The sequence below is a fragment of the Procambarus clarkii genome, chromosome 9 (assembly GCF_040958095.1).
Source record: "Procambarus clarkii isolate CNS0578487 chromosome 9, FALCON_Pclarkii_2.0, whole genome shotgun sequence".
Taxonomy (NCBI): Eukaryota; Metazoa; Arthropoda; class Malacostraca; order Decapoda; family Cambaridae; genus Procambarus; species Procambarus clarkii.
The window spans coordinates 36,653,392-36,670,260 of NC_091158.1; the positions used below are offsets into that span (position 1 = coordinate 36,653,392).

The 16,869-nt window shown below is 38.6% G+C and overlaps 1 pseudogene; it reads left to right on the forward strand.

The window, feature by feature from the left end:
* Positions 1-1,446: 1,446 nt before the first annotated feature.
* Positions 1,447-16,869, forward strand: part of LOC138362872 (cytochrome c oxidase subunit 1-like) — a 120,175-nt pseudogene continuing 104,752 nt past the window's right edge.

The window sequence follows — 16,869 nt, forward strand, 5'->3', positions numbered from 1 at the left end:
TGTTCTAATAATCTATCTTTAACCATTGCAACCTAAACAGTTATCACTTGTCTGTGACGTGTGGATTTTGACTATAATTTGATTTAAAAACCAGAGAACTCGAGCAAGAGAGAGGCCTTTTTATTATATTTATATCAAGTGATTTTGAATAATATGATAAACTTAAACTGTCCTTCAATGCATGTATGGATTAAGCCTTAGTAATCGATACTTCTGGGTTTACCACATTACCGGAGACTTCTCTGTTATTTATCAATGGTTTGGAATGAATGAAATTGTTGCTGCTGGAACCCACAGATCCAAGACATTACAAGGGTGAACTCCTCTCCCCCAGGTCAACCTAATTTCTGAATCAAGCTTCTTCAGACATTGCTTATCCAGGCCTGAGTGTTGAGTTCCTCTCACTGCTAAACCTGCAGGTTAACCATTTTTCTCTCATACACTACTTTCACTTAATATGAATGACTATTGCTGGTTATCACCTTTATTCGTACTCTCTGTCGTCTCACATGGCTCCTCATCAAAGATTTTATTCAAGCATATACTAGTAATCTTACCATTATATGGTGCTTTCACTCAAACGTAATAAATGAAGGATGAACATGATAGAAGAACACATACCATGTTAAAACTGAACAATATGAACTAAGTAAGTCATTATCAATAGAAGGCACCAAACCGGGAAGGTTATGTAGCACCATTAAATGTGCAGGATAATCAGAGGGCGCTAAACATCATCAAGGACGCCAATACGAGAACAGAAACGCATAAAGCGAACGATATCAAAAGTATACGAGACACCAAGAATACTATCGAGAGACAAGCGACCGCGGGGGATGGTCGGAAAACAAGACACACGCTCGTCCCGGAAGTCAGGACATTCAACAATGAACAATATGAAGATAACATGTTATGGCTGAATAAATCGAAAAACTTTATAAAAAAACTAACTAATGCTTTCTTATCTTAAACCACGTGTCGTTACTCTGATTCATACTAAATAAGTTTAGATTCTAAAAATACACAGGTAAATATTGTTTTGGAAAGTGGAGTAATTGAAGTGATTACCATATAACATAAAAGACATTGGAATTCAGGATTGTTGCAAGCGAAGGTTAGACATATATATGCATAAATTTTAATCAAAATGAAAATACATGGGCAATAGGTATTATTTTGAAGTCTCATTTATCCATATAAATGAAAGTGCAACAATAACATCACCTTGTAGTGCTTGCGGGGGTTGAGCTCTAGCTCTTTGGTCCCGCCTTTCAACTGTCAATCAACAGGTGTACAGATTCCTGAACCTACTGGGCTCTATCATATCTGCATTTGAAATTGTGTATGGAGTCAGCCTCCACCACATCACTGCCTACTGCATTCCATCTGTTAACTACCGGGAGCAGTGTGGGGGCATTTGCACTCCCAGTTGCAATTCTTTTGATCATGTCGTGGCGCAATCGACAAAGGCGCGTTAGGGATCATCCTAGACGTAAGTTCGAACCCTCATCACAGCCCTTGTGGATTTGTTCGTATGATGAATCACGCTATTGTGATTTCTGTGTGTACTGAAATGAGGGTGAAGATGTAGAACAACTTGTTGATAAAGCCCGGGTGCAGGGGGAATTGTGTAAAACAGGGAGCAGTTGCACTCCCGGTTGCAATTCCATTCACCATGTCGTGGCGCAGTCGACTAAGGCTCGTCTGGGTTCATCTTGGGCTGTAAGTTCAAACCCTCATCACGGTCATTGTGGATTTGTTCATTTTGAGTTTGTTTTTCACTTCAGTGTTAAAAAAGTTGTTCATCAAGGACGGTTTATTTCAACACTTTAGAGAAACCTCTAGTCTCGTGATGGTTTATGCATAATAACAATTGTGGTATCTGTTAACAGACATGAGAGCCCTTTACGAGGCAGCCGCAAGTGGTAACGACAACACTGTGAAGGTCCTCCTCGACGCTGGAGCAAACGTCAACGCTGCATATGATGAAGGTAAGTATCACACTTATGCATCCCAACATTATATAGCACTCAAGTCACACAACACCCCACACTTATGGTGTAACAAAATAAAATATTGTTATTTTATAATACAATACGGAGCACAAAGGGTGTTTACGTTCCCCAGCCTGCCTAAGAAACAATTAAATGTTCAACATTTATAGTAACATTATTCACAAGAAATATGCTCTCAAAATAATGGTATTACTGTAGTGCAAACATTACATATATTTTGCTACATAATTCACTATGTATATGAGGAAGAACATTACTTCATTGTTAAGGTGTCACACATTACAGAACACGTAGAGTGACACACAATATAATACATTGATGGTATCACTCAGTACTCCACATTTATGACACATCACACTACGTCACGTACTGAACACATCACACTACGTCACGTATTGAACACATCACACTACGTCACGTATTGAACACATCACACTACGTCACGTATTGAATACATTACACTACGTCACATATTGAACATATAATACACAGCTTAAGATGTTACACAATTCATATAGTGTCCCAAAACACACTTCACATTTGGCATCAAACAATGCAATACATTTAATCTGTAACATATTTCACAACACTGATCGCAACAAATATGGTGTCACTCAATATACCATGCTTATATGGGCGCAAAACAAAGAAAAAACATAAAGGTACTAAGTTTAAGTCACAGTGAAGCACAATCATTGTGACATACAGTGCACAGTATATGTGATGTCACCCCACACACACACTACACTTATGACAACAGCAAACAACCATGTAGATGATGACTCAATTAGTCAATGGCACAACTAGAATTTTGCTTGGAAATCAATCAATCAATACTTTCCCATTTGTAATAAGTACCATTTTGACAATTAATATATTCAAAATGTAAATAAACATCTTCTAACCATTGCCTTGTGGCACTTTTTCTGTGGACTCCTCATTAGAGAGGCTTCGTTGACAAAATTAAACAAATAATTCTTTCTTTAGTAATTATAGGAAAGTTATGCCAAATTGGGGAGGAAATATATATAAATTATTATTCATGTTACAGTTTTGCACTGAAATGATTTGGGGTTTCTCTGACAGATTACGGATATAAAGGTATACAAAAAATAGAATAACAAATATGTATTTATGAATATGCTAATAAAGTAATTACAATAAAATGAAAACAAAATTAGTTGCATTTTGTGGTTGATAGGGACCTTAGAAAAAGGTTTGTGCCTCAGATCTTCCCAGGCAAAATATAAGAATATCAACGAAACAAAACTTGTATCAAGTTATGCAAAACATGTAGAAAAAATGGGATGATTCAGAACAGTTTAAATTTCCTTATATTTAGTGGTAGCAAATCAGCACCATAAGAAATATGATATATACAATAATATTACATTTGAAACAAACATTTAACATTTTGTTTTTTATTATCTTAAATTAAAAAAAATAGATTACATACAAATTAAGAAACAGTAATTACTTACTTTTTCTTGGGTTTGGGAGCACAAATATGTAGTAATATTGGTGTGTGTTGCCTCCCTGACCTAGCCAAGCAACCCGTCCTCTTACAAATTACGTCGCTTTTCCCTCGTGTGCAATACGGCCAAAAATTACCGTATTTTAATTTTAAACATAATGAAAAAAAATCCATTTAAAATGGACCCAAAGCAGCAAGTTTTGGGTCCTCTGGTAGGTTAAGAGGGCTGGAAATTCTTCAAAGGTTTCAAAACGTCATGAAAACTGTTAATTTAAACTGGCTTCTCCTATTCTAATCGAATAAGCCAGAGGACCCAAAACAGAAAAAGTGACAGACGTCAATTTCGTGAGCCGAGCTCATTTTCCTTTACGACTATTTATGGCCTTAGTACGCAAACAAGCGAAAAGCAACGTAATTTGTAAGAGGACATGTTGAGCCAAGGACCCTCCTCCCCCCCCCCCCGAGACTCAGGCCGGAGCCTAGATAAAAGGATACCACAATCGGTGATGGACGAGATTTACACAAATTCTCGTATAATTCCGTTAATATAACAGATAGTTAAAATATTTTCCAACAGTGTTATTGATAAGGACAATCGAAGGTGATTGCACATTACTGAAATTGGAAATGTTCTCGTGTCATAACGAAATAAGACCAAAAACAAGAGAAGCAGAATCAATAAGAGTTTCCCAAATTTTTTATCAATTTTCTTATATAGTAGTACTATACGTTACTCTTTAAGAATATATAATACATCACATTTCTGCTGATACTTTTGGACAAAACATTCACTATTCATACGGAAACACACAGTAGACTATATTTCTGGATTGATTCAATACACCCGATTTACAAACCATGTAGGAGACTACATAGAGCACAAGACTAAATTGGAGAAAGTTTAAAGGTTGGCCATCGTACAAGTACCCGAGAGGATGTGAATGATCTAAAGGAGAGACTACTGAAACTAAATCTCATTTAACTGGAAGACAGAAGAGATAGAGGAGACATGATCACCACAAACAAGATTCTCAGAGGAATTGATAGGGTAAATATTTTATTTTTATTTATTTTAGTGATATAGTAGTTAACAAATGTAATACATTAGGAGGTGATGTGGTGGAGGCGGTCTCCATACATAGTTTCAAATGTAGATAAGACAGAGTCCAATAGGCTCAGGAACCTGTCCACTAGTTGATTGACAGCTGAGAAGAGGGGCTAAAGAGCCGAAGCTCAACCTCCGCAAGCACAACTAGGTGGGTACTAAGGCTGAAACATAAAGATCACCTTCCTGGAACTTATGGGTTGTAAAATGAAGTGGAAGAGATGGTTAGCTGCTACTTAACAATTACAGGCCAGGCTGATATTATTCGTGAGTTCTTCATGATAATTGTGGATTAAACTGGAGTTATCAGTAAGTGTGGGAGAAACCATATCTGTTCCTGACAAATTAAATGATGATCTCCTTCAGCTAAGTGCCAATAGTGTCTCATCTCTTTAAAACAACAAATATATATTTTTATAGTGTTCTAAGTCACAGTACCAATCTTACAACAAGGAAATAGTTCCTAAGCACAAAACACACTGGAGAAATATTCATCACCTTTCTGTGTTTTGCTATTAGCATAAAAGTAATATTAAATTGTGGCATTCATTGTCGCAAGCTTACAGTGCTAATAAGGTCATCAACATTTAGGTGTATTACCAGATAACATCTTCGAAGGCCCTGATGGTGACACTGTAATGATCACTAACCAGGAAGAACTAAACATGTTATTAAGGAATAACTCACAAGAAAGTTAGACGTGTTTAAACATGATAACAATTGCTCTAACATCCAGCCAAGTTTCAAGGTCGAGTATCGTGACCAGGACCAACACGATAGTAACAAACATTATTGTAAACAGCATTACTGAAGGAACATGTATATAAAAAATATATATAAAATCTTAGACAAAATATTAGTTTTTATTTAGGAATGCAAGACATTAGGCAACGCTTAATTGCCTTTAAAATACCAAAGCAAGCCACAGAAAGCCAAACCAACAGTTACTTATGTCAAAGTACTAGAGTAACACTGTTATAAATAAGCAAAGATAAATATTACAAGAACACAGAACATAAGATGTATGATCACCATAGTGCTCCACTTAACTCATTCCGGGAAATGTTCATCTTCATCCAACACCTCTCCAACAAGTATGTTTCGAGTATAGATATTATACTGTATATTATAATGATAACAGTACCATTTGCGTCAAAGAAGTTAACAGGTTATTTGTTCCACTGGATGACTACCATGTTAATGTGGCCACACAACCATGGAATGCAACTTAAATCCTTGTTACATGATTCCTCTGCCATGGTACTTGAGTATCCCAAACGTATATAACGAGAGAGATATTAAGAAGTGTAATAGTTCCTCAGTGTTATTCATATAATGATGATAATAATAATAATCTATATAAATAAAAATGAAAATGTTCGTTTGTTCAAAATCGCTAATCTCCGAAAGTTCTTCATCGATTGCTTTGAAATTTTCACACAACGTTCTATTCGCATTCGACCAGGTTTTTATATACATACTATACAGATGCCACGTCTGTGACGGTAAAAAAAAAAAAAAACATGCTTTTTATGAAAAACTGTATTTTTCATGTGAGGAAAATCTTCGAAACCTCTTTACCGATTGCTTTGAAATTTTGACAAAACGTTACATTCGAATAAGCACGTCTTTTTATATATCTAGTATATTCATGCCTCACCTGTGACAGGAAAAAACATGATTTTTTGTTTTAAATAGAGCCATCTGTTGGATGTAAGAGCAACACACGCTGTAATCTTTGAAAGTTCATCACCGATTGCTTTGAAATTTTGACACAGCGTTGCGTTCGAATAGGAGCGTGGTTTTATATACTTACTATATAGATGCTATCCCTGTGACAGGTAAAAACATGCGTTTTTGAAAAACAGCGCCATCTGTTGCACATAATAGCAATATGCTCGCTATACTGATTATGTCACGAATTCCACTTCAATGTTTCCGATTGCATTGATAAATTTTATTTTCATAGACTTCGATTTATTACATTTTTTATTTAATTATTTTGTGTGATATTGATTTGGAATTGAGCTGTGTTGCTTATCATACCGTTCATTTCGTAAATATAAGTATGGATACCACACCTGTGACAGGTAAAACTATGCTTTTCTTGAAAAACAGTGCCATTTGTTGCATGTAAGAGCAACACACATACTATACTAAATATCTTTAATTTCATTTCAATGTTTCTGATTGCATTTATAAATTGAATTTTCATAGATTTTGATTTATTTTCATCTTGATTTAATTATTTTTTGTGAATTGCATTGGAATTGAGTTGTGTTGTTTATCATACCGATCATTTCGTGTGTATAGTTTATTTTTATATTTTTTTTCATATTTTCATTTCATTTTTTAACTGTTTTTCTTATATTTCAGTGATGGGAACATCAGATCACTTGATGTTCCCAATTCTCTGATGGGAACATCAGACCATTTGGGAAGGCATCGGACGAGGAAGTGAGGGAATGGTGGGGATGATGAGGAGACAGAAGTGAGAGATGGTGGGGGAGGACGAGGGGAAAAGGGAGAGGGGTATGGGTAGAAAAGGATGAGGGGATGGGGGCGTTTGGGATGGAGGGGACAAGGGGATGGGGGGAAAGGAGAATGGTGGGGAGGACAAAGGGACAGGGGTGTGGGGCATGGTGGGAAGGAAGAGGAGATGGTGGAGTGGCTAGCAATCTAAAATAAACTATACTCACGAAATGAACAGTATGGTAAACAACACAGCTCAATTCCAACACAATTCAAACAAAATAATTAAATCAAAATGAAAATAAATCAAAACCTATGAAAATTAAATTTATCAGTGCAATCAGAAACATTGAAATGGAATTGAAACATATTTGGTATAGCATGTGTGTTGCTCTTACATGCAACAGATGGTGCTGTTTTTCAAGAAAAGCATAGTTTTACCTGTTACAGGTGTGGCATCTATACTTATACTTACAAAATGAACGGTATGGTAAACAACACAGCTGAATTCCAACACAATGTCATACAAAATAATTCAATAAAAAATAAAATAAATCGAAATCTATAAAAATAAAATTTATCAATGCAGTCGGAAACATTGAAATGAAATTGTAACATATTTAGTATTGCGAATGTTTCTCCTACGTGCAACAGATGGCGCTGTTTAAAAAAAAACATGTTTTTACCTGCCACAGGTGTGGCATCTATATAGTAGATGTATAAAAACACACGTGTATTCGAATGGATCGTTGTGTCAAAATTTCAAAGTAATCGGTGAAGAACTTCCGGAGATTACAGCGTGTGTTTCTCCTACATTCAACTGATGGCGCTGTTTATATAAAAAATCATGTTTTTTTCCTGTCAAATGTGAGGCATGTATAAAGAAGATATATAACAACATTCGCTTATTTGAATGCAACGTTGTGTCAACATTTCAAAGCAGTCGGTAAAGAGGTTTCGAAGATGTTTCCTCACATGAAAAACACAGTTTTTCCAAGAGAAGCGTGTTTTTTCCCGTCACAGACATGACACCTATATAGCATGTATATAAAAACGTGCTCGGATGTGAATGAAACGTGTGGAAACTTCAAAGAATTTCGGTGAAAAAACTTAGATTAGTGAAAAACGGAGATTAACGATTTTAAACAAACGAATATATATATATATATATATATATATATATATATATATATATATATATATATATATATATATATATATATATATATATATATATATATATATATATATATATATATATATATATATATATATATATATATATATATATATATATATATATATATATATATATATATATATGTCGTACCTAGTAGCCAGAACGCACTTCTCAGCCTACTATGCAAGGCCCGATTTGCCTAATAAGCCAAGTTTTCATGAATTAATTGTTTTTCGACTACCTAACCTACCTAACCTAACCTAACCTAACTTTTTCGGCTACCTAACCTAACCTAACCTATGCCAACCGTATTTGTAAGAAATCTATTTTCTTGATTATGATGAGAAGACAATGGCTTTCGTGACTCAGCATCTCAGAAAAGATACCACATTTGGACATTGCATATGTCCCTAGATTACAAGATAATGTATCAAATCAATTCCCTCTGTAGTAACAGGAAAGTTTATCAAGTCCTTCACTCACGAGCGCCCATAAATTTCAATTCATAATCTCAGTACTCAAATCCAGTATTGTTATAGATGTGCAGGGATGTACTGCTGATTAATTGCAGTTTTTGAGCCTGTAAGATCGATTTTCTCTTCAGTCGATGCTCAGTCTCAGTGCTAGTACTTTCTACTCCAGTTCAATTAACAATTACTAACACAAACAGGGGAAAGTAGTCTTTGATGAATTACTATAGCAAAAGGGACGGAAGAGTGGCATAGACCTCAACTTCGAGTGTAGCGGTGAGGACAGGGGTAAGTGACTATGAGGTGGGTGAGTGTTTAGCTACAGGTACCGAGTGTGGCTGCTCTGGATCCGACATGACAGTGTTATCTGCTAAAATATGACTGGTTATACACACCTTGTCATTCTCTGAAATGTATAAAGAGGGCAAGATAGTCTTCTTGCAAAAGGTCTGCCTTGTTCCGCCATGCTGTGTATTCTTCTATGTAATGCTATGCAAGAAGTATAACTGAAAATTTAATAATTTTGATAATTTCTTGAATTTCATTGAATGTTAGGTTTATAGATTATTTTGATTTCCTAAGAATGATTATAATTAATAAATATATTACAAAATAAAAAGAATGATAGCAACATTTTAGCTGTCTAGAGTGACAGTATTCATATCCAGTGGCCCATAGGAAAACTGTAGTCGTCTTCGTTCTTTAGTGAACTGTATGGGATGTCACAGTGTTCTCTAGGTGGCTCACATTTAGGGAGACGCAGCAGAAATGGTGCTGCCTTCACTTACCTGCCGGATGAAATAAATTTCAGTACGTTATAGTAAAATTATATATGTATAACATAACATGCACTTATAATTAATATAAAATATTAGTTTTAGCTTGTATTTTTAATTCTGGTATTTTGTCACACATGAATGATATTATCAACAATGAGAATACTTAATATTTTATCATTGTGAATTTATCTATTGCAAAATGTGTATTTTTATTTCTCTCTAAAAAAATTGCAATATTTTTCAAATATTTATTTGCTTAACATTGGTTAACCTAGTTAGTTATATTTAATTCAGTGGCAAGTAATTGACTCACTGAGGTTGACTGAAAAGCTTGTGTTATGTCCAAATGGCTGATATAGAACAATTAGTGAAACATCTTAACAAGGATCCCTGACAAAAATAGTTATTACGAACCGTTCCCATAACGTATATTATAATGTACATTATAATGTACGTTATGGGAACGGTTCGTAATAACTATTTTTATTGTTTGGTTTGTTTATTAATTAATACATTTATAGTTATGTTATTTCACCACAATACCTCTCCACAGAGTAGCTAGACAGTTTGATATGATATACACTGGTGTATAGTGTGTTCTGGTGTGATGGTGTCTGCGAGCTCCATCAGCTGAGGCTCCACATCCCACTTCACTCTGTTATTTTATATTTCACATACCTATCATTTTTAAACGGTTTATGAACACTTTAATCAGTGTTATATGACGTTTACACCATTATACTAAGCTCCTAGAGAATAAAAACGACTGAAACTCGTGTATATTCGTTTTGGTGGTGGAGTGTTTAGTATCATGGTAGCGTCTAGTAGTAGTAAGCATCCGTCAATCCCGTGGGGTTATGGGGTTGTGCCCGGGGGGTCTAGTTCTATGCAACGTCTGCTGTGGTTGTGAAGTCCAACCCGAGGATGGCAGTCCCGGTCGCAGCGAGCGCAGATTGATTGTTTAAAATTAAGCCAACCAGGAGGTGGCACGGGCATGAATACCCCGTAAGAGCGCAGATAAACGTCTAAACCGTTGCGTCTGACAGTGGTCGAGACCTCCTCTGAAGTCTATTTTCCTCTTCCTGCCTCTTCAGTTAAACCTATAATGGATGGAGTCCCTTCATCACTTTGCGTCTCCAGGCAGATCTGTCCGTAGCTGCTGCCTCCCAAGTGTTGATGTTGATCTGCTTGAGGTGGCGTTTGCAGGCGTCTTTGAAACGCAGCTGGAGTCTTCCGGTGGGTCTCCTTCCTGATGAAAGTTCTCCATATAAGAGATCCTTTGGTATGCGGCCATCTTCCATGCGTGTGACATGTCCCAGCCATGGCATGCGTCTCTGCTTCAGGAGAGTGAACATTGAAGGAATTCCTGTTCTCTAGAGTACTGTGTTGTTGGTTACGTGGACTCTCCACGTGATGCAAGGATTCGTCTCAGGTTTCACATGTGGAAGGTATAGAGCCGTCTCTCCTGGGGAGAGTGCAGGGTACAGGATTCGGAGCCGTAGAGAAGTATACTCACCACACATGCCATGTAGACTCGTCTAAACACTAGCTTTTGTCCACACCAAGGCGAGCATAATCACCCACCCTGTTTTAAAGCTTGATTTATACAATCTTTAACCACTCTTATCTGGTTAAACAAATATTTGTTCTTCATATGTATTTATTTTTGGCTATTACCATGGTCTTATAGCTATTGGTTTTAATGAAAATATCCTGGTATGGAACCCATTACAGATGCCTTCCAGGGGTGGTGTCTTCAAAATGATGTTCAAATGCTGACTAGACATTCTCTATGTCCTGGGTGGGCTTGGCTTTGTTCCGTAAATCGCTAGACATAAGCCTTGTGCTCTCTCTCTCAGACCATATAACTCACACGTGTTATACTCTATTTTGATGGAAAATTTTCATCTTTATGGACGGGAAATGATTGCTTGGGGTCCATTATTTAGGACTGAGGCGAGACAAACATTTGCAACGTTTACTCCACATCGTTTTGAAAGTACAAACACAAATTTTGTTTGCACCTCTGTGCGGCTGTTCTTTGTGGACGGATGGGCCGTATTGATATTTGTAGATTATCATGTGCCGATGCTGGGGGCTGCCCAGGATCTGCCCCCCACCCCCACCATGGATTCTATGTGAATGGATCCCGGTGTTGGACGGTCTTCTCTGATGCATCTCTTTAGATTATACAATTGCGTTCTGGCGTGAGCGGTGGCGTGAGAATATTTATCAGCAATGTCCTGGGACATGCCGTAGGGGGAGCATGATATACAATTTACAGAGTAGACAATGCAGCACTCTCGATTGTTAAACTCCTCATCCGTCATGTATCCGTGATGAATTTCTACAGAGTTCATTTTGGCTATGGAGTTCATTTTGTTTTTTTTCCCCAACGCAATATAGATGAAACACAGGGGAGCGATGAGCGGGCAGTAATGAATTAGTGTGATGAATGATTGATGAAGATTCAGCCACCTAAAAGGTGGCACGGGCATGAATAGCCCGTAAAATTAGTGTGATCTACCCACCCCCTTTTATCCTCATCGTGTGTGGCGCGCGTGCGCGCATGCTCCCAGGATAGTTTCCAATTAATGATTAACCACACTCCGTAGCTATGTATTTTATATTATTTATTTATTATTTATTTATTATTATTTAATAAACGTGGATTATAGTCCATTCTAGCAGTAAGATAGGTGTAATACTATAATCTCAACAATGAGGTTTTATATTGACTTTGCACCACGCTACGATTTTTTTTTCTAAGTTGAGGAGAGCTTCGTATATCCCTTCACATCTCGTTCACTATAGAAATTAGTCTAAGGCGGTGCTGTATATATATATATATATATATATATATATATATATATATATATATATATATATATATATATATATATATATATATATTAGTATATTTTGGTAGCAGTCTTTCCTGTAGACATATATTATTAAATATGACCGAAAAAGTAAGATTAATAATTCTAACACGAATTTTCTCAATCTTTCGTACATTACGCTTCACTGTTGGAGGTAAATCAAAAATTAATTCTCCAAAATTCATTTTTATTTCTAGTCTGACGCGACACGGGCGCGTTTCGTAAAACTTATTACATTTTCAAAGACTTTAGTTCACAAATACACAACTGAATAGAACTTACGTATCTCCGATTTTATATCTACATTTGAGTGAGGTGGGAGGGGTGATGTGGCATTAACACAAGACAGAACAAGAGGGGATATTAATAGGGTATTAAAAGTATCAACACAAGACAGAACACAAACAATGGGTATTGAATAGAAGTGTTTGTAGAAAGCCTATTGGTCCATATTTCTTGATGCTTCTATATTGGAGCGGAGTCTTGAGGTGGGTAGAATATAGTTGTGCAATAATTGGCTGTTGATTGCTGGTGTTGACTTCTTGATGTGTAGTGCCTCGCAAACGTCAAGCCGCCTGCTATCGCTGTATCTATCGATGATTTCTGTGTTGTTTACTGGGATTTCTCTGGCGATGGTTTGGTTGTGGGAAGAGATTATATGTTCCTTAATGGAGCCCTGTTGCTTATGCATCGTTAAACGCCTAGAAAGAGATGTTGTTGTCTTGCCTATATACTGGGTTTTTTGGAGCTTACAGTCCCCAAGTGGGCATTTGAAGGCATAGACAACGTTAGTCTCTTTTAAAGCGTTCTGTTTTGTGTCTGGAGTGTTTCTCATGAGTAGGCTGGCCGTTTTTCTGGTTTTATAGTAAATCGTCAGTTGTATCCTCTGATTTTTGTCTGTAGGGATAACGTTTCTATTAACAATATCTTTCAGGACCCTTTCCTCCGTTTTATGAGCTGTGGAAAAGAAGTTCCTGTAAAATAGTCTAATAGGGGGTATAGGTGTTGTGTTAGTTGTCTCTTCAGAGGTTGCATGGCTTTTCACTTTCCTTCTTATGATGTCTTCGACGAAACCATTGGAGAAGCCGTTATTGACTAGGACCTGCCTTACCCTACAGAGTTCTTCGTCGACTTGCTTCCATTCTGAGCTGTGGCTGAGAGCACGGTCGACATATGCGTTAACAACACTCCTCTTGTACCTGTCAGGGCAGTCGCTGTTGGCATTTAGGCACATTCCTATGTTTGTTTCCTTAGTGTAGACTGCAGTGTGGAAACCTCCGCCCTTTTCCATGACTGTTACATCTAGAAAGGGCAGCTTCCCATCCTTTTCCATCTCGTAAGTGAAACGCAGCACGGAACTCTGCTCAAATGCCTCCTTCAGCTCCTGCAGATGTCTGACATCAGGTACCTGTGTAAAAATGTCGTCAACATACCTGCAGTATATGGCTGGTTTCAAGTTCATGTCGACTAAGACTTTTTGCTCGATGGTACCCATATAGAAGTTTGCAAACAGGACACCTAGGGGAGAACCCATGGCGACCCCATCTACTTGCTGATACATGTGCCCATCCGGGCTCAAGAAGGGTGCCTCTTTAGTACAAGCTTGGAGTAGTTTCCTCAGAATATTTTCTGGTATGTCAAGAGGAGTACAGGCTGGATCACGATACACTCTGTCGGCTATCATTCCGATTGTCTCGTCCACAGGTACGTTGGTAAACAGCGATTCTACGTCCAACGAGGCTCTTATCCCTGTTGCCCGTGTGCCCCGCAGTAAGTCAACAAATTCCTTTGGAGACTTCAGGCTGAAGGCGCAAGGAACATAAGGAGTCAGCAGGCCGTTGAGTCGCTTCGCCAGTCTGTACGTGGGTGTGGGTATCTGGCTAATGATTGGCCGAAGTGGGTTTCCAGGCTTGTGCGTCTTGACATTTCCATACGCATATCCAGGTTTATATTCCCCAATGATCTTTGGCAGGTGGAGTCCGGATTTCTTGGTGTTCACAGTTTCGATCAGTTTGTTGACCTTTGCTTTTAATTCGGCTGTAGTGTCCTTCGTTACCCTTTGGAACTTAGTTTGGTCAGAGAGTATGATGTTCATTTTCGCCAGATATTCGTCTTTTTTAAGAATGACATATATTGGCGACTTGTCACCTCTCCTGACAACTATCTCCTTGTTCTCACGAAGGCTTTTAGCTGCCGCTTTAAGCTCGGGGGACAGTATGGTGCTTCTGTAGTTGCCTCGATTCTTTCCTCCTTCTGCAATAAGTTCTGCTTGTAAGGTATCTTTGGTAGTGACCTTCTTTTGTGTCTCGAGGTCGAATATGTCGTCCAACAGAATTTCCAACTCTACTTTCCGGGCCATCTCACTCGGTCTGGACATAACATGACAGTTTATGCCCAGATTTAGGAGAGTGACTTGGTCCTCAGTGAGGTTAATTCCTGCAAGGTTCAGGAAGCCATCTCTTGGTCGTGGAATTGCCATAGGTCCTCCATTTAATGTTGTTAGTTTCTTGATAATCCTTGTTTCAGTGCTGAGGTGATGTTGGTCTGTGAGGATGTCGAGGTGTTGTTCAATGCGGGTACGGATACTATGGTCGATGTTGCTATTTCTCCACTCGTTTGTAGCATGAAGTAGTTGCGTTTTGTTGTCTTTGATTTCATTCTCTGCCTTGTATATCTGATCACGAATCAGATCCTGGCGATATTTTATCGTGAAGGCTTGATTCCTTGCTGCTGGGTCGTGCGCTTTAATATTAGTATATTTTTTTTTTCTGATTCGTGATCAGATATATGATCAGTGTGAAGGCGTTCTCGGCCTTCACACCCTCAGCTACAACATAACCATAACCAGGTATTGCATCACCAACCTCAACAAGACCCTGAACAACAACACCACCGGCCTCCACACCCTCAGCAACAACATAACCAGGCACTGCATCACCAACCTCAACAAGACCCTGAACAACAACAACACCGGCCTCCACACCCTCAGGAACAACATAACCAGGCACTGCATCACCAACCTCAACAAGGCACTGAACAACAACAACACCGGCCTCCACACCCTCAGCCACAACATAACCATAACCAGGCACTGCATCACCAACCTCAACAAGGCACTGAACAACAACAACACCGGCCTCCACACCCTCAGCCACAACATAACCATAACCAGGCACTGCATCAACAAGGCCCTGAACAACAACAACACCGGCCTCCACACCCTCAGCCACAACATAACCATAACCAGGCACTGCATCACCAACCTCAACAAGGCCCTGAACAACAACAACACCGGCCTCCACACCCTCAGCCACAACATAACCATAACCAGGCACTGCATCACCAACCTCAACAAGGCACTGAACAACAACAACACCGGCCTCCACACCCTCTGCCACAACATAACCATAACCAGGCACTACATCACCTACCTCAACAAGGCCCTGAACAACAACACCAGCAACACACTCAGCATTGGTCTCATCACCTGAATCAGTGGCTTAAAGTAAGCCCCTGCTCTAAATGCAATCGCAGGGGGCATACAGCTGATACCTGTCGAAGAGATCACAGATGTAATTACTGCCACCGAACAGGTCATCAACAGGACACTTGTCGTACCAAAAGGGTCCTGGATAGACAGGAACAAATGTTTAGAGATCTAATCACAGATCAATCTCAGAAATACTCAGACTTGGTGCATACTCTTACTCGTCAGCACCCTTACTATCCATACCCAATCCCTGAAGGTGTCGTTGTGCCTTATTCAGCTCAGCAGATTTACACTCCACCAGCACAGCAGCTACGAAGTCTGCCTCCATACACAGCTGAATTCTCAAACAACTTGCAGAGATGAGGAGTCAATCGATCAGCATATTGTCTGCCAACATCAGGGGCTTCATGACCAATGTTGGCGATCTCACACACAGCTTTGTGAACACTCATCGTCCTGATGTGGTTGTTGTGCTAGAAACATTTCTAGATGACAGGACCCCTGAGAACTTTGCAACAATTGCCGGTTATACCTCATGGTTGCGCCGAGATAGGCAGGGTCAAGGAGGGGGTGTTGCAGTGTGCACCAGCAAATCTGTGTATGCACAACACATTGATGTGGTCATTCCTGGTCATCTTGAAATTATGTTCTTCAAAGTATGCTTAAATCCAGGTACCTCAATTCTCTTATGTGCAATGTACAGACCTCAATGGCAGGGTGCTTCTCCAATCACCTTCCTGATGGACAACCTAGACTCCCTGCTAATGCAGCACAACTGTCAGCACATTATAATTGTAGGTGACCTCAACCAGTATCTTATACAGAGGGATTTTGATGAACTCTTAGCAGTTTTTAACCTTGACAATTTTGTGAGTTTTCCTACCCACATATCAGGCTCGTCCCTTGATCCTGTCGTAACTGACCTTCCTGCAAATATTGTTAATTGCAGACCTCTGGGATATGTTGGTTCTTCAGACCACCAGGCTGTCTTTACTACACTGG